Source organism: Callorhinus ursinus, unplaced genomic scaffold (genome assembly GCF_003265705.2).
Source record: "Callorhinus ursinus isolate GAN/ISIS: 27379988/994484 unplaced genomic scaffold, GSC_fseal_2.0 scaffold12, whole genome shotgun sequence".
NCBI classification, from domain to species: domain Eukaryota; kingdom Metazoa; phylum Chordata; class Mammalia; order Carnivora; family Otariidae; genus Callorhinus; species Callorhinus ursinus.
The window spans coordinates 6,837,805-6,863,059 of record NW_027397074.1 but is presented as its reverse complement, the minus strand read 5'-3'; the positions used below and the strand labels follow the sequence as shown (position 1 = coordinate 6,863,059).

Sequence of the window (25,255 nt, the reverse complement as noted above, 5' to 3'; positions counted from 1 at the left end):
GTGTTCTATTCTGATGAGTTAGAGTAGTTGAAAATAAATATAGCTCATGAAGAAATCCAAGACCTTTTTTGTTATCAAGCAGTATTTGACACAAAATACTTATCCAATTGGTCTCACTAGTTAAAGTATCAGAAAACTTCATTAAATACAATTAACTCTTTTCCGTTTGACCACCATATAACTGAATAGTGTAAGTTCTTTAATGAGGGGAACCATGCCTTATACCCCTTATAGTACTTAACATAGTGCTGAGCACATAGTAGAAGTTCAATAAATACCTGTTGGTTGGTTGGTTGGTTGGTTGGTTGGTTGACTGGTTAGTTGGTTGGTTGACTGGTTAGTTAGCCACTTGGTTGGCTGGCTGGCTGATTGATGGCATTGAGGCAAGAGTTCAGTGCTCTAGTAAGAAGTTAAAAAGAGAAACACTCTATCTGCTAAGTGTTTCAAAACTTAACCTAAGATCTTCATTCTTAGGCAGAAGACATTTCCAAATGTGAAATTTATTCACCCAACAAACATAGATCCCTTATAGTGTTGGACTCTGACACAAAAATGAATATGAAACGCAGAACAGGATTAAGACCTTCAGACTTCCAAGGCATTGAGAAAACAGTGGCCCTTGTATAGAAATCAACATAGAAATTATGCTAAGTAATGAAACCAGGATGAGAACACCCTAACAAAGTTCTTGTTTTCCTCTTGATGACTATTTTTGAGTTTCCCCTTATTTGGAATACTAAAAATCAAATTCTTTCTTCTGAAATTTTATGTCCAAGATGCTATGCTTTGTCTTTTGGTTAATTCAGCAATAATAGCATAGAATCCTCCCCCTGGAAACTCAGAGTTTAGTAAAAGAAATACAATATTAAAATTAAAGGATATTGTAAGAAGAATGACACATAATTAAAATACTTACAAAGTACTAGTAAAACAGAGAAAATGGCAAACATTGCTGAGAGAATTAAAACAAGGAACCAGGGAAAAGAGAAAGCATTGAAAAAAAAAAAAGAGAGAGAGAGAGAGAGAAATGTGTGTATTATCAAATAGAACTTAAACAGTACATAATTACTTTAATTTTGAATTAACATTATTATTCTGTTTACATTGATGTTTAATGGGAAGATATGAATAATGGATTAAATTTGGAACAAGGCATGATCCTATTATTTAAACATTATTTTCCATGTAGCCTATTATTACATTGTCATGTTAAATTTATGTGTTGAATCTGCCTGTCTCATGGTAGAAGAATTCCCACTGAAATGATCCATTCCATGAAATGAGCAAAGCATTGCTGAATTTACAGCCCTGGCAACAACTCCTCTTCTGTTTATTTAGTGGTTTCATGCACTTGGGACAATATAGTCACACTGAAAATTCAGCCACTGGGATTTATCTTGAACATTTATTTCATGGAAAGGAAGATGATGGTATGGATAATAGTTTCTTCCCTTTCTCTTGTCTAAATGATAATCTGGGTACTTTGGGTTTTATTGAGTCTAGAGCACATGCTGACAGGAAGATGTTTTAGACACACCTCCTCTCAAATCCCCAAATTGGGAAAATAGAGTAGATAACTACTTTTTTCAGCTTTTTTGATGCTGAATCTATAAAAGTTGTCAATTAGGAGTCACATCTACTCTACTTAACATCGATTAGCTTTTTATATAATAAAACATAACACACATATATAAAACATTCTCTATAAAAAATAAATAACACTTTTAAATGATTTCTGTGAAACCAAAATTAGTATTCTAGCCTAAAATACGATTACAGGAAGAAACTGTGTAGCCATAATGTACACTACAGTCGGGTTTTGTGTCCTTAGAAACTATATATATGTTGAAAAATCACTCGGGTGACTTTTGAGAACATCTTCATTTATGCAGTTTCCCTTTATGACTTGGGAATATAGATTTTTGAAAACTACAACTTCTCAGTGCTCTTTTAACCGCACCCTTCCATGCTGCCTGTCTAATATGGTAGGTTTGACCTCAAATCTTAGAGGTTATCTGTTCCAGCCCCCTCATTCTTTCTTGATCTACCTGATATATTCCTTCTCCGTTAGACCCAGAATTTCCTACCATGTACTAGACGCTCCATCTTATAAACACCTTACACCTAGCTTGCTCTCTCCACAACTTCTCTGCTCCCTGGATTCTTGGTCTGGGCTAATACCATGTTTATCCACCCCATTTCCCAAGCTAGAGCCTAAACACTGGTTCCCAAAACTTCCCCTTCTGTCTTAACTCCACATTCAGTAAGCCTTGACAGTTCCTCTTCAGAAGTCCTCCTCTTGGGGTACCTGGCTGGCTCAGTCAGTAAAGCAGGAGACTCTTGGTCTAGAGGTTGTGAGTTCCAGCCCCACGCTGGACCTGCAGTTTAAAAAACAAACAAACAAAAAAATCCCCCTCTCCTTCCTTAGCCGCTGCCTCAGGACCTCACTGCATGTTAACTCCATCAGTGTAGCAGGCATTCTGAGCTGCACACGCCCACTTCATCTCCAGATTGTTTTATCTTTTAAAAAGAGCTGATCAGGCCACTTCCCTCCTGTAAACCTCTGAAGCTTATGGGGGATTATAAAACAAACAAGAGCACTCCCTTAGTCTGGCATACTGTGTCTTCCACTATAAAGTCACAACTTACATCACAGCCTTATATGGCTCTGATTCCCTCCCTGCTACCATGAACTCTCTCAGCTTCACTTCCATGACACCTGTCCACTTGGGTATGAACCCCACACAAGCTCTGATGTTCATGAATTCTGCCGTTTTTTTTATTCTAAACCGTTCCTGTCAACAATATCATACCTCTCTTCACTGCCAGTACCTGATTTCATTTCTTCCTGACCCCATGGTTCTTATTCTAGTTCCTCCTCCTTATTCCTCCTTCACTTTAGAAGCAATTCTTGGTTCCGATTCTCCAGCTTTGAGCTCTGGCTTCTTTCTTTACTTGGCCATTCCAGCATATGTTTTCTTGTAAATACCTTCTCCAGAGCCTCACGACACTTCATCTCAGCACAGATTTGCATTACTGCCACCATCTCCAAATTTACCCTAATCCTGCAGGTGAAATGCAGAGCATGCCTCCACTTTGCATGAGGCACGAGGAATGCCTATTCTTAGAATTCCTTTCCTTCCTTGTAACTTGCCAGATCTCTATTCAGGACACAGATCACGTGTCAACTCTTCTAAGACACCTGAATCTGCTGGATAGCAAATCACCATATTCCTTATGTGGCTCTCATGAAACCTCATCATATATCCTATAGAGCACACACCCCTTTGGATTGTAAAATGTCTGACTCCCCTATTGGACATTGAGCTTCTTGTGCACAAGACTAATACCCTAATGAAGTGTGTATATTTGTAATCTCCCTTAAATCCTTTTAAGAATAAGACAAAATAGGGGGGTAGGAAAGGAGGAAGAGAGAAAGGGAGAGGAAAAGAAAAAAGGAATAAATAATATTTTTTATAGAGAATAGCTTTCAAATATATATTTTTTACTTTGACCCACGATAAGGAATATTTTGTATACCATGAACCCAGCACACACACACACACACACACACACACGCATACACATACAACTGATATAAAAAGTTTCACAGGATAGTACTTAGCTTACAAATGCAGTGCACTATATTTTATTATTTTATTATTTTTAACACTAATATTGAGCTCCTACTCTGGAAACGAACCGAGGGTTTTAGAGGGGCGGGAGGTGGGGGCTGGGTTAGCCCGGTGCTTGGTATTAAGGAGGGCACGTATTGCATGGAGCACTGGGTGTTATGCACAAACAATGAATCATGGAACACTACATCAAAAACTAATGGTGTAATGTATGGTGACTAACATAACATAATAAAATAAAATTTAAAAAAATATTGAGCTCCTACATTGATTTTTACAGCAGTGGTACACCGGGATTACTTAGGGATCCTTAAAAATATATATTCAGGCCTGAGTTCCAGCTCCAGAGATTCTAACTTAATTGATGTGAAATGTGGCCCAGACATAGAATTCTTTCAAGGCCTTCCAGATATTTCTAATGGACAAGTTAGGGTATGAACTGCAGGTCTGGAGCCTTGCTACTCAAACTATGACCCATGAAGCAGGACACGGCATCATCTTAGAGTTTGTCAGAAATGCAGAATCTTGGACCTCACCCCAGATGTCCTGATTAGAAACTGCATTTTAACAAGGTAACCTGATGATTCTCAAGCATATTAAAGTGTAAGTAGCACTGCTCAACTTCGAGGGTTGGGCGGCAGTTATACGTCATGGCTGAGCATGCAGGCCATGGTGACCGTGGGCAAGTTACTCAGCTCTCCACGCTCCAGTTTCCTCTCCTAACCAAGGGCAGAACAATAGTATTTCCAGGGAGAGTAACAGTATTCTACCCATAAGGTTCTCGGGAACATCAAGTCAGATAATTCATATTAAAGATGTTGCACAATGCCTGCCATACAGCCTGGCATATAACAGGGATAAAATAAGCACCATCTATGTTTATTTATCCCCAGTACCAGCAAGATGATTAGCAAATAGTAGGCACTCAAAAAATTGTGCTGTTCATTTGTAGAGACTCAGAGAGGTGAAATAGTTCACCAAAATTATAACTAGTTTACCAAAAATCTAAGAATACAAAGGAGTTCTAAGAGTAGATTGAAATGTCTATTCTGCCCCCATGGCCAACAGTTTCTAAATTTCCAAGGTTTTGGTATCTGTTAGAGTGCAAGTTGGACTAAACATGTCTGTGTAAAATCATGCCCTGGAAAGAATGGTTTTGGTGAGTTCATTTTGCCCCGGCTCATAAAAGCTGTCTTGTAAGTTGTCAGTTACTTGCAGGCTATTAAACCATTTTGAGTGTCCATAGCCAGTTGGCCAAAACTCCAGCACCTAGCCCCTATCTATCCGAACTTAAACTGTAAAGTGTGTTTTAAAAATGGTAAACCATAGCCCAAATTCTCAAATATGAAACTATATTTCTATAAAGCTTTAGGGAAAAAAAATGGTAAACCATTTTATTCTTTGTGTATATTTTCTGTACTTATTTCTGCAGTGGAATTCAGAACATGATTTTGCCCGCATAAATTCCTGGCCATTAACTCAAGCCATAATAGTTTTGGGAGGAAGTAAGAAGATCCGTCTACCACATAATCAAGGTCCTTTAGTTATTGGGCTTACAGATGCTGGTTTCAGCATTTTGATGACAAGCAGCCACATTTCTCCGCTGATAACCAAACCCCAGTTGGAGCCAATTAGACCTCATGTCCTAAACTAGTGATCTACTCCAGAGCTCAGTAAACTATGTTATTCCCTTCAGTCTGAAAAGCCATGCCTGAATTAACTAGGGAAAAGATACATAAAGAGACCATACCACTTCAGAAGATCAGCTAAAGACCGATAAATACATCATTGACTTCTGGCCAAATAAGCCTGACCAGCTTTTCCTGACAGGAAATGAGGTTTGCTCAGGAAAAGAGGAGCTACACTTTCCCTAGCCCAGACACTGAGAGGGTAGAGCAGAGAGGAGTGGACACATGAATAAAGGAGTATTTGTCCAAAGTTCCCAGGGATAGAGCAGCCTAGACTGGATAGCAATTTAAAGATAAAACTATACACTTCTCTAATTATATTAAAATAGAATCGGCTGTTCTTCAATTTTAAAATGTCAAAAGAGAACTAGGAACTTGTTCTTTAAAAGTACATGTAGTCAGCAAGAGAGCTCAGGCTGAACATCCGGCTTAAAACTGCAGCAACCAGGTGAATTACAGACTAAATTAAATGACCCTCAGGGCATTTTAGCTGTGGCTAGGGGAAGAAAAAGAGAGAAGCCAGGTAGGAACTGATGAATCCAAACTGATAGGCATGAGCCAGCTGAAGGGAACCTGACCCATGGTCCCTTGTGCATCACTCTTAGTGGGGAGAAAGTCAGTCATTGTGTCATTGTGTGTGTATGTGTGCGTGTGTCCATGTCCAGAGCATTCCACTGAGGCTATGGTTGTAGTTTAATTGAGCACAAACATGATGCAGACAAAATTCTTGCTCTATTGGCTCCAATAGAAGGAGCTGTCATTATCTGAAGAGATAGTGCTTAACTACTGTCAACAGATGAAATGCTGAAAAGCATTGGACTTGCCTCACATAGGACATCTGAAGGAGTCATCAAACCCAACAGCAGCCCTAAACACCAGCTGAAAAATGGTGAGCTTGTAGGCTTCAGAATGGCTTCTGGGAATTTAAGCTGGAAGCAGAACGAGCTCTTGGGGAGGGCAAAGTGTAGCAATGCCCAGGGCTCTGACACATGATGCTGCAGGAGCAAGGAGTCAATGGGATTTGGGGTAGCTATCTCCCTTGTAGAGGAGGAAACAGCTCCTCGTTAAGCCTGAGGTCCATTACCCTATGATCAACCCTCAAATACCCCCCTCACAAAGACAAATTTCAAGGGCGGGAGGTGTGGGGAAGTGACGGTGAGTGAAGTGGCAGTTAATAGTGGATACCGAATTTATGTCTGTCTTCTTTAGAGTTCAAGCCAGGCCAGGATAGGGAACAGCCACTGAACTTCATGTTGTCTGTAAGAGACGTGCAAAATGCAGAAATCTCTTCAGAACTCTGGAAAGATGGTCATCCCGCCTCAGTTCAAATATATCTAATGATGAAGTGAAGGTGGAAGGGAGGTTGATACCTACTAAGTACTTACTATGTACCAGCATATTTAATCTTATTTAATCCTCCCGTGAGGATAGAGTCCTGAGATAGGTTTTATTATCTCCACTGAAATAGGTCACAAAGATTGGATGGAGACACTGAAGTAGTTCTCAGGACACTCAGCAGTAGGTGATGGAGCCGGGTCTCCTAAGTCCATTCCGGAAAGCCTTGCCACACAAAGTATGGACAGTCATGGACCACCAAGTAGCAATCTGGAGTTTATGAGAAATACAGAATCTCAAGTCCCACCCCAGACTGACTGGATCAGGAGTTGCTTTATAACAAGGTCCCCAGGTGATCTGTGTGAAACTGAAAGGTTGACTGGCACTGCTCCAAAGCTCTGAGGCTCTTCCCACCGTCCGGCTCTGTGAGATGGTTTCTCCCAGTATGGCAGAGTCATGACTGCTCCATGTTCTTCCTTAAATTGAATCAAAATCTCCTTCCTTGTGACCTTTATTTGACGTCCCTCAAGGAGTCATCAGGGTGTCCTTTTTTCTACTCCTTTTCATTTTTTTTAAAAATCTAAGCTCAACTTTTTATATCTATACCTCTTACATTTTATCTGCTGGTTTCAGTCTGCATTTTCAAATCTAAGATCCTTTCTAATTTTTATTCACTTCTCCCAGATTTATAATTTACATATTGAATGGACACACTTTCTTGTTATTCATTCAAGTATGATCTATTGATGAGAGAGAGAGAGAGAGAGAGATGATAGATAGAGACACACATTAAATGCAGTCACACTTAGAGTCCAATGGCATGGTGATATTCATCCATTTATCAATTTGTGTGGTTTCTGCTATTCAAAAAACTATAAATGGTGGTTGCCAGGGAGAGAGGGGAAAACGGAGAGGCATTAGTCAAAGCATTCAAAGTTTCAGTTATACAAGATAAGATCTACAATAGATCATAGAGCCTATCAGTAACAATACCATATTGTATACTTAAAAATTTGCCAATAGAGTAGAATTTATGTTAAATGTTCTTATCCTAAAAGAGATAATAATAAATAATTTTCTGTAAAGAAAAATAATAAATAAGGAGAAAACTTTTGGAGATGATGGGATATGTATTTAGCATAGATTGTGGGGATGGTTTCACAGGTGTATACTTCTCTCCAAACTCATCAACTTGTATACATTAGATATGTACCACTTTTTGCATGTCAGTCATACCTCAGTAAAGTGTTTTAAAAATATATATAAATTACCCTGAGGTATTTTCCAGGCAATATTTCTCCAATTTATCTCCATCAAGGATTTTTTTGTTAAATGTCTTGCTAAACTCACAATGCTCAATGTCTGTGGAATTGTCCTAATAACTAAGTTATTTCTTAACTAAGAATGCTTAATTTTTAGTCAACCCATGCTGGCTGCTAGTAATTGTCCATTTCTTTTCAAAGTGCTCATGAACAATTTTTCTAATAATCTGTTCTAAAAGAGTAACAAGTCTTACTTACCTATTTATGATTTCCAGAAATATTTTCTCCTTTTAAAAATGAGCCACTTGCCTGGCTTTCATGTTCCAGGATTTCTCCCACTCACTTTCATTTCTTAAAGAATTCTCACTGTAAAAAAAAAAAAAAAAAAAAAAAAGAGCTCACTGTGAGTTCTTGCAAGAGAATAAATTCGGAATACTTGGAATTGCAGGATATGAGTCTAGTACCATTTAATGGCTTTGGGCAACAATCATCACTCAAAGCAATTTATCTATTCTATAAAATATCCATTCTATAAAGTAGACATAATAATCTTTCTGATAAAAGATGGTATGTGGAAAAGTATTATGTAAACTATCAGGTGTGTACTATGGTGCTGGATCAACTTTATATTGTAATTAATGTCCTGAAGACTTGAACTCATTTAGTGGTTGACACACTCTAACTTTAATTTCCCGTCTTGGTTCTGATACCACCTGGAATCTCTAAATTCTTTCCAAAGCCCCGTGAGCAGTGCTAGTTATTGTGCCATGACCTCCCCTTAGGTCAAAGGTTGGCAAACTCTGACAACCTGGGCAAATCTGGCCCACTTGCCTGGTTTAGAAATGAAGTTTTATTGCAACAGCCAAACCCATTCATTTACATATTGTCTGTGACTGGTTTTGTGCTATAATGGCAGAGCTGAGTAGTTGCTACAAAGATCATATAGCTCTTAAGCCAAGAATATTTACTCTCTGGCTTCTTCCAGAAAAAAAGTTTGCTGACCCTTGCCTTAGACTATACCAAAGAGGAGCTTTGTGATAATATAATTTTCTGTGTACAGTTCCTAATCAAGCTCTGTGTTTAAGTACTAAATAAATTCATTTTATACTAATCACTTTAACAGGATTTTGTGACCTAAATGAAGTTGTATTCTAAAATAAAATAATGCAAAATGATTTGATAAAGCTAGATCAATTAGAATATTTAGCTAGAAAATCCTGTTGATTTTAAGCCTTGTTGACTTTTAAAAAGAGGGGGGCAGGGAATCTATAATACCTCTGTTTGACTTGCAGCCTTAGTAAGTCCCAAATATTAAACAAAAATGCATCTTTTATTATGATTTGACCGATGCTCATGTCAAATTGAGCATCAGATCTCACTGTCCAGCAAAGTAGACATCAATGGAAATAATGTAGGAGGTTAAGCTGAAACTGAGCTTTAAGATATGATCTACATTTCCTTTTAAAATTATTTCCTTAGCCCAATGTGTTGGCATAATATTTGAACATTCTAAAATTTAAGTACAGAAAAAAGTTCTCACATTAAAAGTCTGAAGAGTCAACGCTTGAAACCACTTTATTTTGGGGGCCTTTTTCAATAAAGAATTTCAGGACAAAGTACATGTTATTCTGTACGACAGTCTGTTAATTGTTCCCAAGAGAATAATAACAAACCGTCCTTGAAAGGAATGGCTGGCAATGGAATTAGCTCTAGAGACTTTAAGACAGTATTTGCCAAGAAACAAGGTCAGTCTAATGATATGTCAAACACATCCTTTCTTTATTAACCTGAATAAATAAAATATACCTATAAATTATGAAGTGCATGGTGGCTGAGTTGCCTGACCACTGCTTTAAAATGTCCTCATTAGCATGTCATGTCTGTAATAAATGACTTTAAATTTTATATTTCTCTGAAAGGATATTTTAAATTTTATAAAAGCAATACCCTCCAGCTCACAGGGGAGAGAATGGCAATGCAATTCTTTTATAGAATCATGATCTAGCTTCAGCTTTACTCAGATAATTGATTAAATCATGGATCAGAGTCTCCTATAGAATACATATCTATTCCAACGTGGTTATTGCTATAATTCATAGCATCTGTAATAGCCCTAATAGCAAGAAATCTTTTTCATCAGAGTAACCCAGAAGACCTGGGTTATCCCTTAAAGGGATATTTTAAAAGCCAATGGCTGTTTAGGGTACTTAATTCATGTTAGTAGACCATAAATAGGGGAAATTGATGAAAAATATAACCTTTTCTGCATGCTAAAACTCAGGAACAATTATTTTTCATCTTTCACCTGAAAATAACCTGGTGCTTAACCCAACATTAAATAAACGTCTCAGCAGCACAGTACAATAAATGTGTAACATTTAACAGGTAAGTAAAATAAGATTGTGCCTAAAATGCTGAGAGAATAAAAATTCAAGTATAAATCTGTGCACATGCACACACAATATCCAGCACTGTGGGCCACAGTTAACCCACCAAGCTGTAGATCAGACAAGCCAGTTTGTCCTCTTGGGACAGCTGTAACCGTCCCCTAGGCAAATAGGTTTTGACTGTGTCTCGTCTAAATTCTTCTGACATGACCTCTGTCTTTATGTGTTTAACTGAGATGTGTGATGCCACAATCTGAGTCACTAGGAAAACTAATCCCACAACCGAAGAACTGGGATTAACCCAAAGAATGTGATTTTGTGCAAGGTTTATGCTGTATTAAAAAATAAAAAAGCAAAAGTCAACTAATAAAGTAGTGTGAGACCACCTCCCTGGTCACATTCCCTGCCCCAGCTGCTGACCAACACCCCAATCTTCATCCTCCTTCAAGTGGTACTCCCTTGGAAATACCGCTCTCTAGCTAGCACCGTTTCCCAACTTGCTGCACTTTTAGATAGCTCGTACTTTTTAAAGATTTTGCATGGCTACAAATTTTTGCCTTCAGCAAATGTTCTTGATCCCTTACTCTGTGTTGATGCTATCCTGGATGCCCACTAAATAAATGAGAAATAAATGAGAAAAAGATAGCTGTTTTCTACATTACCCCAAAGTTAAAGGATAAACGTTTCTCTCTCTCTCTCTCTCTCTCTCTCTCTCTCTCTCTCTCACTCTCTCTTTAATTTTGTTCTGTTTGGTACTTTGATGAGCACTGCTTGTTTTTAATATTTCACTGAAATACTGAAAAAGAGCCATGCATTTATCCATGATAACTATATGCTAGTTTTCTTGCCAGCTGGAGTTATAGTTAATAGTATTTTAAGGCTAGGAACTTTATCTGACTCATTGTGGTATCTTTTGGGCCCTTCCCAGAGCACATGGTAGGGACCCCATAAATATTTTTGCTTGCCTACTAAAGCATCAATATTATTGTATTATGATTAAAAATACATTAACCTAATATGGGTTACACTGGTTAATCCATGCTGATTAAAAAACTCTCATTAATAAATTAGTGAAAATAGAAGAACTAATTAATTGCTGCTTAATGAAAGCATTGAGGTTGAAAAATCATTTTGAATACAAAATCTGTAGAGAAATAACAAAAGAAATCAGGTAGTACAAGCTTAGGACCTAGGTCTCTATGGTCATGACTCCAAAATTTGTATCTCTAGCCCCTCACCTCTGTGTTTGCAAGCACCCCCCTCCACTAGAGTTCACCGAATCATTTGTGGGTAAGTTGTGGCACACCATGAATTTTCACTCATGCTAATGATATGATCATTCTCACAGATAACAAAGTTAACATTTTAAGTATTTCTCTAGTTTGTAAGGTATTGAAAATAAAGATGAATATTTCGTATACACAGGATATACAAGATGTCTCATAACCACAATTATCTTTTGCACATGTTGAGTCAATCAACAACAGTTAGTAAAGTTGTTTAAAATAGTGTAGTGCATCTTTTCTAACTTAAAAAAATTAGTAAAGAATCTATGAGAACATTTTGGCTGAACAAAGAAAAATATTTAATTCAGTAAAATAGGTACTAGAGTTTATTTTAGTATTTGCTTTGCCTTTACAAAAAAACAAAATTCTGCTTCTTAGCTTTAATCTTTCTTCACAAAGCAGGTAAATGCCTTGTCAGATTTAACATGATAATTGCATATTTAGTAGGTGAATAAACTTGAGAGCCTACAATCAAACCCATAGGGAAAAATAAAACTAAGACAAAAATTAGATAAAAACAATTCATAGCAGAAAATATGTGATATAGTTCCTATTTTCTATCCTCTCAGAGCTAAGTCTGAATTTTAATTACTATTTTTTCCAATATCCTGACTCAGGTATTTTATGCTGAAGGAATTATTGAAAGATTGACTAGCGGACTTTTGATGTAGTAATAAATATTTATGATCTCCTGACTGTATTTTTATATTATTCATTGACTAAATCCTTGGATCTTTTGCTTCCATAGGCCAGTAATTATGTAATCAAGTGTGACTTTATGCTTTCTCTGTGTCAGTTTCCTGAGTAGAAGTCAAAATGCAAATGGTTTACAATTACATGCCTTCAACAATCATCGATTATTGTTTATGTAGAAAAGTTAGCATGTCTGTGTAACTAAAATAGAAAATACAATGTACAAAAAAAAGCAGCAACAACTAAATGTTTCCTATGTTCTAGAAATTAGCTAATGAGGTAATTGCCCCTCCCATACTGAGGTCCATTCGAATTATCCACCCTGATTTCCGTTAATTGGGATACATAGGCCTCTTCCTACTAGTTCTGTCTTTTGGGATTTATGACAGCCAGATTTTCAAAGCTTAAACATCTCATAAAATACCTTAAACTATTTTTGTTCTTTTTTCCTGTATTTATTAAATGTTTATGACCTCAGAGTTATATCCTCAATGGTCCTCTTTTGTAGCTTGTTATTTTGTCTGTATTTTGTTTTGATGTACTTCCTTTATACTTGGGCAGCTGACTAGCCCATTCAAATATAGGTAATTCTATATTTGGGTGATTTCTTCATGTGGGCTACAAGTTGTGCATAAAAACTAGACTGGTATGTCATCATAAAATATCATGTACGTTTACATTATGCCAAAATTGCTATTCAGTTCAGGCAGTCAAAATGTGAAATTAGGTAAACAAACTCCACATGATTAACTTGTAGTGTAAGTCTTAAGAAATGCCAGGGGCACCTGGGTGGCTCAGCCGGTGAGGGTCTCTGACTCTTGATTTTGGCTCAGATCATGATCTCAGGCTCAAGCCTCCACAGTGAGTGCTCAGTGAGGGGCGGGGCGGGGGGATCTGCTTGCCTCCGTTTCCCTTTGCCCACCCCCCCCAGTACATGCTCACAAATGCGCTCTCTCTCTCAAATAAATAAAACAAATCTTTAAAAAAAAAAAAAAGAAATGCCAAATAAATAGATCAAGTGGATCTTGAAATTTCATAAATTTATATAACCAGGCATGCATATAGTTAACACACAGGCCTGAATGTAACCCCAAACATAGAGATTGAGGCAGCTTTGCTACTTTGCAAATGTGATACTTAGTATCTCTAAGCTATGACCACTTCTGCAAAATGGGCATAGTATATTCTCCATCAGATTATCCCAAGGATTAAATGAGATTAATTCTCTAAAGTGGTTGGCAGAGCTTTTGGCACACAGTTTTACTATTCTTAGCACATAAATAGTAGCTTTATTATTAGCAAATTTGGTCATTGCTCTATGACCTCCAAAAATGTGTTTTTCCGTAGAAAGGATTTAATTGTTTTAAATTTATTTAATTGTTTTAAATTTAATTGTTTTTGCATTATCTGGACCAAAAAAAATCAAGAGGCTACGTAAGACTTTTACTTTTCAGTTGATTAATCTGGGACTATGTGGTTATGATTCTTGCATTTTACTATGATTTGCAAGAACTTGAAATAAAATAACGTGCTACTATTATAATTATGAAATTACTACTAGATTTGAGTTTAGAAAGCAAGAAATTTTCATTGTTTCCGACTTTATCATTAACTATATTTGACTGGAACATAAAATGTATTGTAACCCTTAAGTGAGCAAAGTAACATAGAAACCTGTATCTATTCACATAGATATATGTTCAGTGGTTGTGGTAGAGGGAGGGACAGTTTAAAATCCTTGAGGAAATATCCTACCCTTGATTTCCACTAGGTCATGGTCTCAGGGTCTTGGGATCAAGCCCAGGATTAAGCAAGACCCGGGTCAGGCTCTGCACTCCTCAGGGAGCCTGCTTCTCTCCTTCTCCCTCTTCGTCTGCCCCGCCCCCCACCCCACCCCCAGTCATGTGCCCTCAGGAGCACACTCACTTTCTCGCTCTTTCTCAAAAATAAATAAATATTTTAAAAACTAAATAAAATAAAATCTTTGAGGCTGATTCTCTGCTGACTTATTCCAATCCGTTTCAGTATGGTATAATAATTGTAACATTGGGAACAGCAGGGGATTATATTGTTTTTCTCTGTGCCATTTGTCTGTTGTATCTGAGAATAGAATAATCTCCCATTATCTGCAGGGAAATTGCTGCATATTTTCCTGAAACTCGTGGACTAGTGACATTATTCATCCCTGAAAGAATCTGTGTACAGAGTCTGGCATAGAAAGGGTCATGGGGAGATACACACCCAATGAGGAAGTCTTAGATGTCTGATATTATAAGAGACCATATTGATTTCCCTTTCTCTCCACATAAATCAATGAGATAGTAACCATCTTTCTCTGGATGCCAGATTTTTAGTGCAGCCAAGACAATTTCTCCCTCCCCTTTGCCATGTGTTTGAGGGATTTTTAATTGGCAATCTTTGGTGTATATGGCCCAATGAGCAGACTGACTTCTTGATACTTGTATAAAATATTGCTCTTTCAGAAACTGAAATTGGAAATAAAAGCATCCAAGTTTGAACGATCAAAGTCTGTCAGTGAAGATTCACATCTGCCAAGTCTGTTTCCCTCTTAACAAGTTAGCGGGGCTCTGTCCTCAAGCCTTGGACCTGTGTGTATGCAGTGTACACTCACATTTTGAGCATGGCACATTGGTTCTTCCTGCCAGCCATTTTATGAAGCTCGGCAACGTAATGCTACACCGGTTCAGAAGTCCATATGCAAGAAATATTCTGGCAGCCCCTGTTTCAGCAAGTCAGCAGGGGCTCTGCAGTTTTTCACATGAGGGAAGTGAAGGAGTAGATCAACATCGTCTAATGTTACAGTACCAGTTAGGGATTGTTGATTGGCTTGCCGTGAAGGCACCAGCCAGAACATTTTGCAGAAATACCATACAGGGTGATAAAGATCTAAGGGTGAGAGCTTCCTTGGCCAAACGGCCCCAAAATAGACATCCCTCACCTTCATTCTGGATGCTCAAGACAGCACCCAGCTCACCCTGGAGCAGATAGTCTATTTTTTTTTTCTTCAAAAGCAATTCAAGGGAACAACGGTGCAGAATGTTATCTGGCATCTTGAAATAGGTTATTTCCCCCTCTTCTAATGTCAATTTCACAGTACCAAAAACTAAATTCTACTTTCCTTTGACTAAAAAGCACTGCTTCTACCTGCCTCAAAAGTGTGTATCGGCACGTCCATCAGTCAGGTCGCAAACCCTTGAAACCATTTGGCAGGAGGCAGCATTCTGAAATGAGATGGATGTCTCAGTCCTTTTCATCTCTCCCTGTTACTCATTTTTCTTGCTCAGTCAGAATGGCTGGCAATCCACAGTTGTGGGTTGAGCAAACTGTTGGAAAGCATGTCCACGCGCAGTTCCCGGCTCCCCCCAGCCAGCTGTCCCCCATCCTTTCAGGGGAGGTTTTATAGCCATTTGATACTGTATTGGAGTAAGTTCAGAAGGTGGGCATGATCGTGCCACGTTGGCCTCTAGGAGCCATTTATATAAAAACAGAATCATGCTCCTTCAGGAATACAGTTAACGCTGTTTGAAAATAAGCATGCAAGTTGCTTACTATCCATATAAAATGACTCTTCCCCTACAAGGTACTTCTTCTGTAGTTTGAATTTTCAGAGGGGGTTGGGTGTGGTTGAGCATGTTGGTGTGATGCATTTGCCCCCTTAACACACAGGAACTCTACTTTTTTATCTTGCCTTCATAAACTTTCATTTTGCCAAGGTTTTAAGGTATATTTTTTAATTCTTTTGTTTTTATTTTCTTCCGGTGAAATCATAAGCTCTCTTTAGATGCAAGAACCCATTTTCATTTTATAGGATCCCTCTGATAACATATTTGTCTTTTTTCTGTTTGCTTAAAATTGATTACATTGTTTTAGAGAAATGACAGATTCACTGACCATTTCATGTTACTGAATTAAAGTGAGCAAGCTGTTTAGAAAGCCTCTGCTCTTTGGAGCTTTGCAAAAAACAGTCTTTTATGCTTTCTTTTTGCGTTCTCACTTCTAGTTTTAATCTGAAGTGTTGTTTCATCTTTGCCAAATCAGCAAATAATCAATGCCTTTAAATTCTCTTTTCTTTCTCCTTTCCAACAAAGTAAAATGCAAGTATTTAAATATATCTTACCACACAATGCCAAACACAAAGGAAATGTAAATAGATCGCTGGACTAATTCACATCTGCCAGTGAATAATTGTTGGATGCGTGCTGATTAGGCATAATTTTTTTTTTTTTAACCGAGCTTTTAGTTAGGCATCTGCACCGGGTCACAGAAATGAAATTATAAAATGTGATTAAGAAGTCTTTCATTCTTTTTGAGAAATAAAGGGCTATGCCAACATCTTGATATCCTTTTGCTCGCAGTTAAGGTGTTGGAATCACTGACCGCTTTTGTAGAAAATCAAGGAACCTTGGGCTAGGCCCCCAGAAGCTTGTCACTTACCTGTTTAATGGCACCACAGAAGTTTCCCAGTGCCTTGTAGGAGAGCTTTCACATTCCCACAAGATGTAGGGACTCTTTTTTTTTTTTTCAGAGCTTTTATATTTGAGTTTATTCTTCATTTAACTTTTAAAACACACTATAGTTGAATATTAAAACAACAACAATAGCAAGTAGTGAGCTATGATTCTAGTCCTTCACTCATTCACTACCGCATATAAAATGCCAGCGGTGTTATTCACTGGCCCCATTAAGAGGTCTGACACTGAACACCACCCCTGGGATGATGCTCATCATCCTCATAGGCTTCCCCATTGTAATGGCACCGTCTTTCCTGATTTGGATCAAAGTCCACCAGTTCTACCTGGTCCATTTCATCAGTCTCTTCTACTTCCTTCCTCTCAGGTAGGAGTTTTTCCAGCAAAGAGAGTTTATCAGGAGAGAGAAAGCCATTCTCAGGAAAGTTTTCCTTAAATTCGATGATTAGGCGACCCTTCTCATATGGTCTACGATAAATTGGCATGCCTTCATTTAGCACACACTCGATATCTCCATGCTTGACAATTTGACCTGGGTGAGAGGTGATGACTATGGTTCGGTTGTCAAGAGTAGATACTGGCTTTTGAAAGCTGCACGGTGCTTCAACCAGCTGTGTGTCCATACACATGAAAAGGTCTTCTCCTCGCTGAGTAAAAACAGTGTGGTCCTTCTGAGCTAAACAATGATAATATCTCCTGATTCCAGTCCTGGTTCTTGGTCTCCTTCACCATGGATGTTATCTTCTGGCCATCTTTCATGCCTTTGTCAATATGAACTTCTACTCTCGAACTATCTTCCTCCCATTGCAACTTTTATATCTATCTTTGGGACTGATCCATTCCCCATGGCCCTGCACTCCATGCACACAGACTGAATTTGCTGAACCATTCCAGGTCCTATTTGATAAATTCTTGTTTGCATTCCAGTACCTCGGCAATTGGGACAACAGTCAACTGCTCCTTTCTTACCACCTCGGCCTTCACATTTATCGCAAATCACATTCTTTTGCAGAGCTAGTTTTCGTGTTGCACCATTATATAAATCTTCTAAGGTTACTGAGAGCTGAAGCACAACATTTTTACCTCTCCTTTCTCTCTGCATCCTTCCTCCTCCTCCAAAAAACATATCAAAGATTTCCACAGGGGAGCCAAAGCCACCACCAGCTCCACCTTCTTTAATTGCCTGTTCTCCTCCTTTGTCATATAATTCCCTTTTCTTTGCATCAGAGAGTACTTCGTAAGCTTCAGAAATCTGTTTAAACTTCTCTCCTTCATTTGGATTCTTATCAGGGTGGTATTTCAAGGCCAGTTTCCTGTAGGCCTTTTTCCAGTTCCTCTTGGGTGGCCTTGGGTTTGACCCCCAAAACATCATAGTAAGTGGTTTCTCTCACCATTTTCTACAGCCAGTGAGAGGGCCGAGGCCGGTGTGGGGGAGCGGGAAGGAGCGCATTGCTGGGCGCAACTCGGGCAGCCGCCCAAGATGTAGGTACTCTTAAAGCTGCACCTTAACCCATTATGTTTTCTGGCTTTTCCATTTTACTTGAACAGAAACTAGATCGAGGAAAGTGAAGTTGCTTGCCCAAGATCATACTGCTATTGAAATAATTCTTACCAGAGCTGATGTTTCAGGATGGTTCCTGAGTTTTGTGGGTTGCAGTGCCCTGTCACCTCTCTGCCTCAGAATTCTCAAAGCCTTCTTCCACGCAGCCTGTTTTGGAGGACTGCAGGAAGTTCATTGAGCTATTGGCAGTGGATTCCCCTGTTTACAATTAGTTGCTTCACTGCTTTCCTCCACTAACTTAACAAATCAAAAGAATGTTGCAGTTCATCTCTCCCATTTTCATATTCAGGAATTAAAGATATTTTGTCCAGTGTTCCTACTGATATGATTTGAGGTGCACAGAAGAGTCCTCGGGTCAACATATGTCCTGGACTATTGTAAATTCTTAACATTTGTGTAGCAGTCTTGAGTTCGATTTTTTAAATCTCACCTAATTATCAGTGTGACTTTAGAGAAGTTATGTAACTTCTAGGCTCGGTTTTCATATGTATAAAGTATAGGTAACAGTGCCTAGTTCATGTAGATTAGGTAAGATGGGGTTTGTAAGTGCCAGGTAAATAGTATATGTGTTAAAATTTTGTAGTCATTATGGTCACAGATAGTCGAGGTGCTGTTAATGTGGTTAAGTGGATTGAAGAACTAAGCCATCAGGAAGACTAACACACTGGGAGAAGTAATTCACAGTCAACAACAGGAGGTGGCCAGAAAGAAGGTCAGAAAGGTGAGACCGGTCTCCAAGGGTAATTAGGAGTTTGTTAATGGGGACAAAGCCTGGAGAGAAGCAGGAGGCTGGAAAGAACAGAGCACATTTAGGGGTATGACTGTGAGCTTGGGCAACTGAAGCACAGACTAGGTTGGAAAGAGGCGGGAGGTGATGAAAATATAGACTGAGAGCCTTATGTGCTGTACTAGACTATTCGGACCCTATTCTCTATGAGAACAGGCGCTGAAGGATGTTAAGTAGAAAAAACATCAGCAAATATAATATAGAAGATGAGTTGCCAGGGAAGCAGGTGGAAGGCAAGACCCAGTGCTTGGCAGCCAGTGGTACTAATGTCCTTGACCTGCAGAATAGTCACACACGCTTGGTTCCTGAGCCAATACTGACCAGAAGAGGGGTTTTATTAAGAATCCCATGTACACCTAGAGGTCTGTGTAGGGTAGGATTAGGGAACTCCATAATCCCACAGGCTCACTGATTCATGTTGTATGCTAGGCTTCCCCTCTCTCTTTCTCTTGTCTTTTCTGCTATGACATCAGGGAGACCAGCTAAGAGAGTGTTGCAAAAGTTCATACAATAGATGGTAAGGTCCTGACCTCAGGTGGTAGAAGTAGGAGAAGAAGGGAAGGAACCAATTGCAGACATAGCTAAGAGGTAGAAAGATCCAGAACTTTGTCTTAGAATTTCGGAGTGAAAAAACTACCCTAGAGGTCATCTGGTTCAGTCTTCTCTTTTTATAACACGGTGCCTGAGTCACAGTAGTAGTTGAGTATAATAAATATTTGCTGAGTAAATGAGGGATAAGAACCAGAGATGTGTTGACACCACTAATTATTGACATACCTAGCATAAGGACATAAATCTCTTGACACCTAAGTCAGTACTCTCTCCGTATGCCACACTTAGTTTTATAATGTTAGAAAAAAATAAAACATTATTGGAACCTTATTTTAGTGCTATGGCTCAATTCACTTCATTTTCATTCACAATGTGACTTAAAATGTAGCATATCAGAATTAATAAACTAAAACTTTTCTGATGAGGGCATTTTGTCCTACCTCTAATACCTTCATAATCTCAGTATTTGTTTTTGCATTTCTGCATAATGGGAGGATGTCTGCAATAATGCTATCTGCCGGACAGATGTTTAAAGTCAATAGAACCATGGAAGCTGCAGAATTTCCTAGGTGGAATCTCCTCCAATTAATGGCAGTTTTAATAACTTTCACTCTAAAGAGACCATTTGGGAAATTTAGAAACTGCTTTAAATTATCCAAGAGAATGATGTTTCTATTTTATGAGAACCAGAAATAAAGGAAATAGTCTTGGTTTTTAAGCAAAAAAAAAAGAATAGATTTAGGTACCAGGGAAAACTTTGGGGCAGTAAGAGATATAGAACCCTATAACAGGGTCATCAAGGAACCTGAGAAAATAAGACAAAGGTCCATTTATCTTCTTGGGTATTTCTCTCCAGACCTTTCTCACTTTGTGACATTACAGAGAATATACCAAGAGCCACAGATGTGGATGTTCTACCCTCCACCCCCACCACCGCTGCCAGACAGTTCAGGCTATCTGATCCTTCTACCCTCAGTGCATTGTATTTATATTCCAGAAAAGAATGAGGAATCCAAGGATACTTTCATGAGTCACTAGTCTGCCCTGCTGGGAAATAGTGTATTCAGTTATAAGGATGAACGTATCTGTCCTCTCAAATTTCTGCAAGCAAACTGTCAAGTAATTTAATAAAATTCAGCAGTTTCCTTTTAAAAATTTGAACTATTTATTCTTTGTCATCCTTAGGATATTTTTATTTTCCACTCATTACCATTTATTTGTTTAAAAGTTTAATAGATGTATTTATATATGTGACATTACAATAGTTCTGTACCATTTACAGAACATTTTCATAGACACCTCTTTTCTACAGGGTAGGTAGAACAGATGTCAATTATCTCCATTCTGTAGATGAGGAAACCGATGTTGAATGACTTGCTTGAAAAGCAACCCAAAGAGACCCAGCTTCAATTCTGTGTGTCCATCTGGTATACCACAGTGCTTCACTTTAGAGAATAAACTATGTTAAGGGCAGTTATTTTCAATTTAATTGAAGTGTTGAGTTGTACACGCTCACAGGTATATGTCAGAATTTATTATGTTTTTTGGGGGGGTTGTAGAGTAAAAAGAGAATGAATGTTCAATATCATAATAAAATGTCTTATTATAATAATATTATATATATTATATACATATTATAATATATATGGGAGTAGTGGGTGAGATTTTTTTTTTCTTTTAGCAAAAATTTAGATGACTTGGCGAAAACATAAGTTAGAAACAATAGAGGCAGCACATTTAGCTATGAAATCTATTCCAGTTTTCCTCTAAGTCTTTGTATCCTTTATTCAATACGAATGTATCCTAAATGCCTGAAGAGTTCTAAACATAGTAATATTACTCTATTGATTTTGTGGGGAAAACTTGGAACAGGTAGAAAACTTCCATAAAGGAATAAAGTCAGAGATGAATTTGTACTGACAAATATGATGAGGTAGTAGCAATCAGAGCAGGAATGATGGAAGATATCTTTGAAAAAGTGAAGGAAAGGATGAATCAGTTGGGATGGAATTACACACAGAAAGGAAGTGCCCATGAGGAGAGAGGAATAGCAGAATTCAAGTAAAAGGCAAGGAGAAAGTTGTAACTTGTGAGCAGTTAAGACACTGGCATCGCAAGAATGGGAACTTATTGGATGGTGAAGACAAAAATAAGTTGGAAAGCCTGCTGGTAAAGAGCGTTAACCAGCACATCTAAAATTGAGTAGTTTGAACTTAATGGAGGAGACTACAGGATGAGAATGGAATGTGAAGTAAGTTATTCTAGTCTAGTCCAAGATGGTGGTTAAGGAAGGTAGACAGCAGGTGGTAAGTGAGAGAGGCTAAAAAGGAAGTTTTGCACACCCCGGTGACTCAACGAATGTGGGAGCAGAAGAAAGAAGTATAAAAATAACTGCACTTTAAGCAGTGCCTTATGAAAAGTGCCCTGTTTTATCCAAAATAATGAAGTACCCAAGAGGTATCCAGTAGTGTGTTTTGATTCCTGTGACTAAGAGGGACCAGTTAGCTTGGAACATGTTTTCATACAGGCCAGCAGTTTTAAACTTCTGCTTCATCAGCCTGACTCTCCTTCACTTGCACTTTGAAATCTCTTCATTGGGTATTGGGTCTTTATGAGACCAGCTCTATTGGAGACCCCAAGCTCATCAGTCACTGCAAATTTGACCCATAGGCCCAAGGTCAGTAGCCCTAATGCAGCTGGCCCCAGTAGGGCCTGAAGTGAATGGCCACATAGGAAACAGTAGATGGCAATGAAAATGGGTGCTTGGCTTGCAAACGAGATGCATCATTTTATTTTTATGGAAAACCTTTCCTTGGTAAAATTAAAAGTGTTTTCACAAGCATGATCTCATTCTCAGTAGCCGTGTGAAAGAGGAAATGGAGGAGATGTTTTAGTTCCCATTTTATAAAAGCATAGAGAGGGAGAGATCAAGTGACTCTTTTCCCAATTCTCCCTCTTAAATAGGCCAACGGGGCTTGAGCTAGAGCCAGTTCTCCTAATGACGTCTCTTTCTGTGCTCTGAAGCCCAGTCTATCCCAGGACTTGGCATGGCACCATCGGATGGCATTTACCAGGTGGCTCATATTTTTATTTCACAACATGTCAATGACATCCATACAGCACAGTCTATAAATATCCTACCCAATTCGTTCTATCTGAACAGGCAAACGTTTCCTTACAAATCCATCTACAACAATTGTGGTATGACACAATGTCTTGGCATCTATACACATTTTTTTAAGTGAGCGGTTGAGTGCTGTCATGTTGTTGGTTTTATCCTGTGATAACTGACCACTCATCTTTTACCTTCAGGAAGCTTCTGCACGGCTCTCTAAAGATACCACTTTCTCACTGCTTGCTTGATGACTTGAAAAATTGCTCTGAGTGGAAAATATCCATAAATTTTAAAAGCAGTCTTACCAAGAACCACAAATAGTTCTCATTCTGTTTCTAAATAGCAAGATCATATTAGAACTCAAAAATAGATAACATTAATCACTATAATTCAAATAACTCTCTCTAGACCTGGCAGGGAACCTGGAGAGCTTAGTTCTTTTCCCTATGAATTTCTGGCATAGCGTGCTTGGGGGGCGGGGAGTTTGTTAACAGTGTTTAAAGTTAGGGAAAGCCTTAGAGGAAAGTGACATTTGTTACCTTCTTGTCTTTTATCTGCCCACTCAGAAACCCATACTCAGCCTTGATTGTGACTGGGGTGGGAATATCTTGGTGGGACTGTCCTGATTTTTATAGGAGGATATAACCAAGGACAGATAATAATTACTGAAATAGCAGTCATCCTTTGCATAACAATTTGCAGCTTACAAACCCTGTCACCTGCATGATCTCATTTGTTATTTCCCATAGAACAATAAGTTGCTATTATTATTATTCCTCATTACTTGTGAAAAATGTGAGTCACAAAGGATTTAAGTTAGTTTTGAAAGTCACACAGCTAGGAAGTGATGAAGCCGGAAACTGGAGCAAAGTCTTCTGACACCCTGCCCCATGTAATGTCAGCTATACCATGCAGCCTCCCAAACCTACCAAAAATGTTGGATCAAAAGAATGGAGGTGGGCAGAAAAGTAGTCAATGTGTTAAAAAAAAAATGTAAAGGACTAACCAAATAGGAAAAAATGAGGAAATGAGATGTACTAAAGAGGAAACCCAAATGGCCAATAAACATATGAAAAGATGCTCACCCTCATTAGCAATCTTGCAAATGCAAATTAAAACCATGATCACACCCATTAGATCGATGAAAAATAAGTCTGAGAATGCCAAGTATTATATTAGATAGGGAGCAATGAAAATTCTGATATACTAGAAATGGGGGTGTAAATCAATTTGACCTATTTAGTCAGTCATTTGCCATGACATAACAAAGTTGAAGAAGCACGTGGTCTCGGCCCAGCAATTCAATGCCAAGGTCCGTACCTCAGAACAACTCCACCATAAGTGCACAAGGGCCATGGAAAGAGATTATTAGCAGAATTATCTTTAGTAGCCAAAAATTCACAAGAACCCAAGCATCCAATAACACAAGAACAGACAAATATTAATCAAGTAGTGACATAGCCATCCAACAGTTACTCTATTGCAATGAAAATTAGTAAACTAGAGGTAAAAGTATCAAATAGATAAATATCACAAATACATCTGGAAGGAAATTACAGAAGGTTAATATGTATACCATTTACAATGATTTTAAAATGTGCAAAACCATATTTGGGGGGATGTTATTATTTAGGGATTAAATTTTACTTAGGGACATTATTTACAGGTACCTGGATATGTCATAAAAGCATAAAGTGCATGTGAATAATGCAGGACAGTGATTATGTTCGGAGAAGGCAGTAAGTGGGAGGGAGGTGCCACCTGGAAGACCACAACTCATATGTTCAATGTTCTCATCATTGCGTTGGATGATGATACACAGTATTTATTCTTCTCTCAACCTTGTAATGTGTAAAATAGATGATCCTAACTTTAAGAATAGAAGAGGCCGGAAGAGAAGAAAAAGGTTTGTCTGGATCAGATGCTTCTCTGGGTCTCTGGGATGACCAGACCGGTTGAAAATGATGCCAGAGAGTCCCCATTTGCCCTGGTCTAATGGCAAATCATAGTAGCAGAGAAACGATGCTCATCACAACTCAGCCCTAAGTCCTGCTCCAAAATTCCTGCCATTACACCAACACCCTTTCTGACACACACAATTGAAGTGTGAAGTTCCATCTAACAAATCCCAGAGTCTGTGACATTTTCTAGAATCACACTTAAGCTGAATCCCAGAAAATGTTTGTTTGACTTTTCTGTCTTCATATCTTTAGCACTTTCAAGCAGGTCCCTAGCATTTGGGAAGAGCGAGTGTTAACTGAGTCTATGTTGTTGAGAGTATTTTACTCAGGAATGTTTTATGCATAGAATTATTTATTTTAGAATGCTTAGAGTGGAGTAATCATTTTATATCAGACACCTAAGAAAAGCTAGAGAAGTATTTAACTCTGAAAGTTCAACTCTGTTTTACATTTTTGGTGTTTGCAATTTTGATGGGCAAGGATGTCTCAGTATGAAATCCCCA

At 38.3% G+C, this 25,255-nt stretch overlaps 1 protein-coding gene and 1 pseudogene across 1 annotated transcript in view; one reads left to right on the top strand and one right to left on the bottom strand.

Annotated features, from left to right (window-relative positions):
* Positions 1-25,255, top strand: part of MAGI2 (membrane associated guanylate kinase, WW and PDZ domain containing 2) — a 1,285,084-nt gene that overhangs the window by 1,052,881 nt on the left and 206,948 nt on the right. The gene's annotated exons all lie outside the window — the stretch shown is intronic.
* LOC112824834 (dnaJ homolog subfamily A member 1 pseudogene) lies at positions 16,989-18,170 on the bottom strand (annotated as a pseudogene).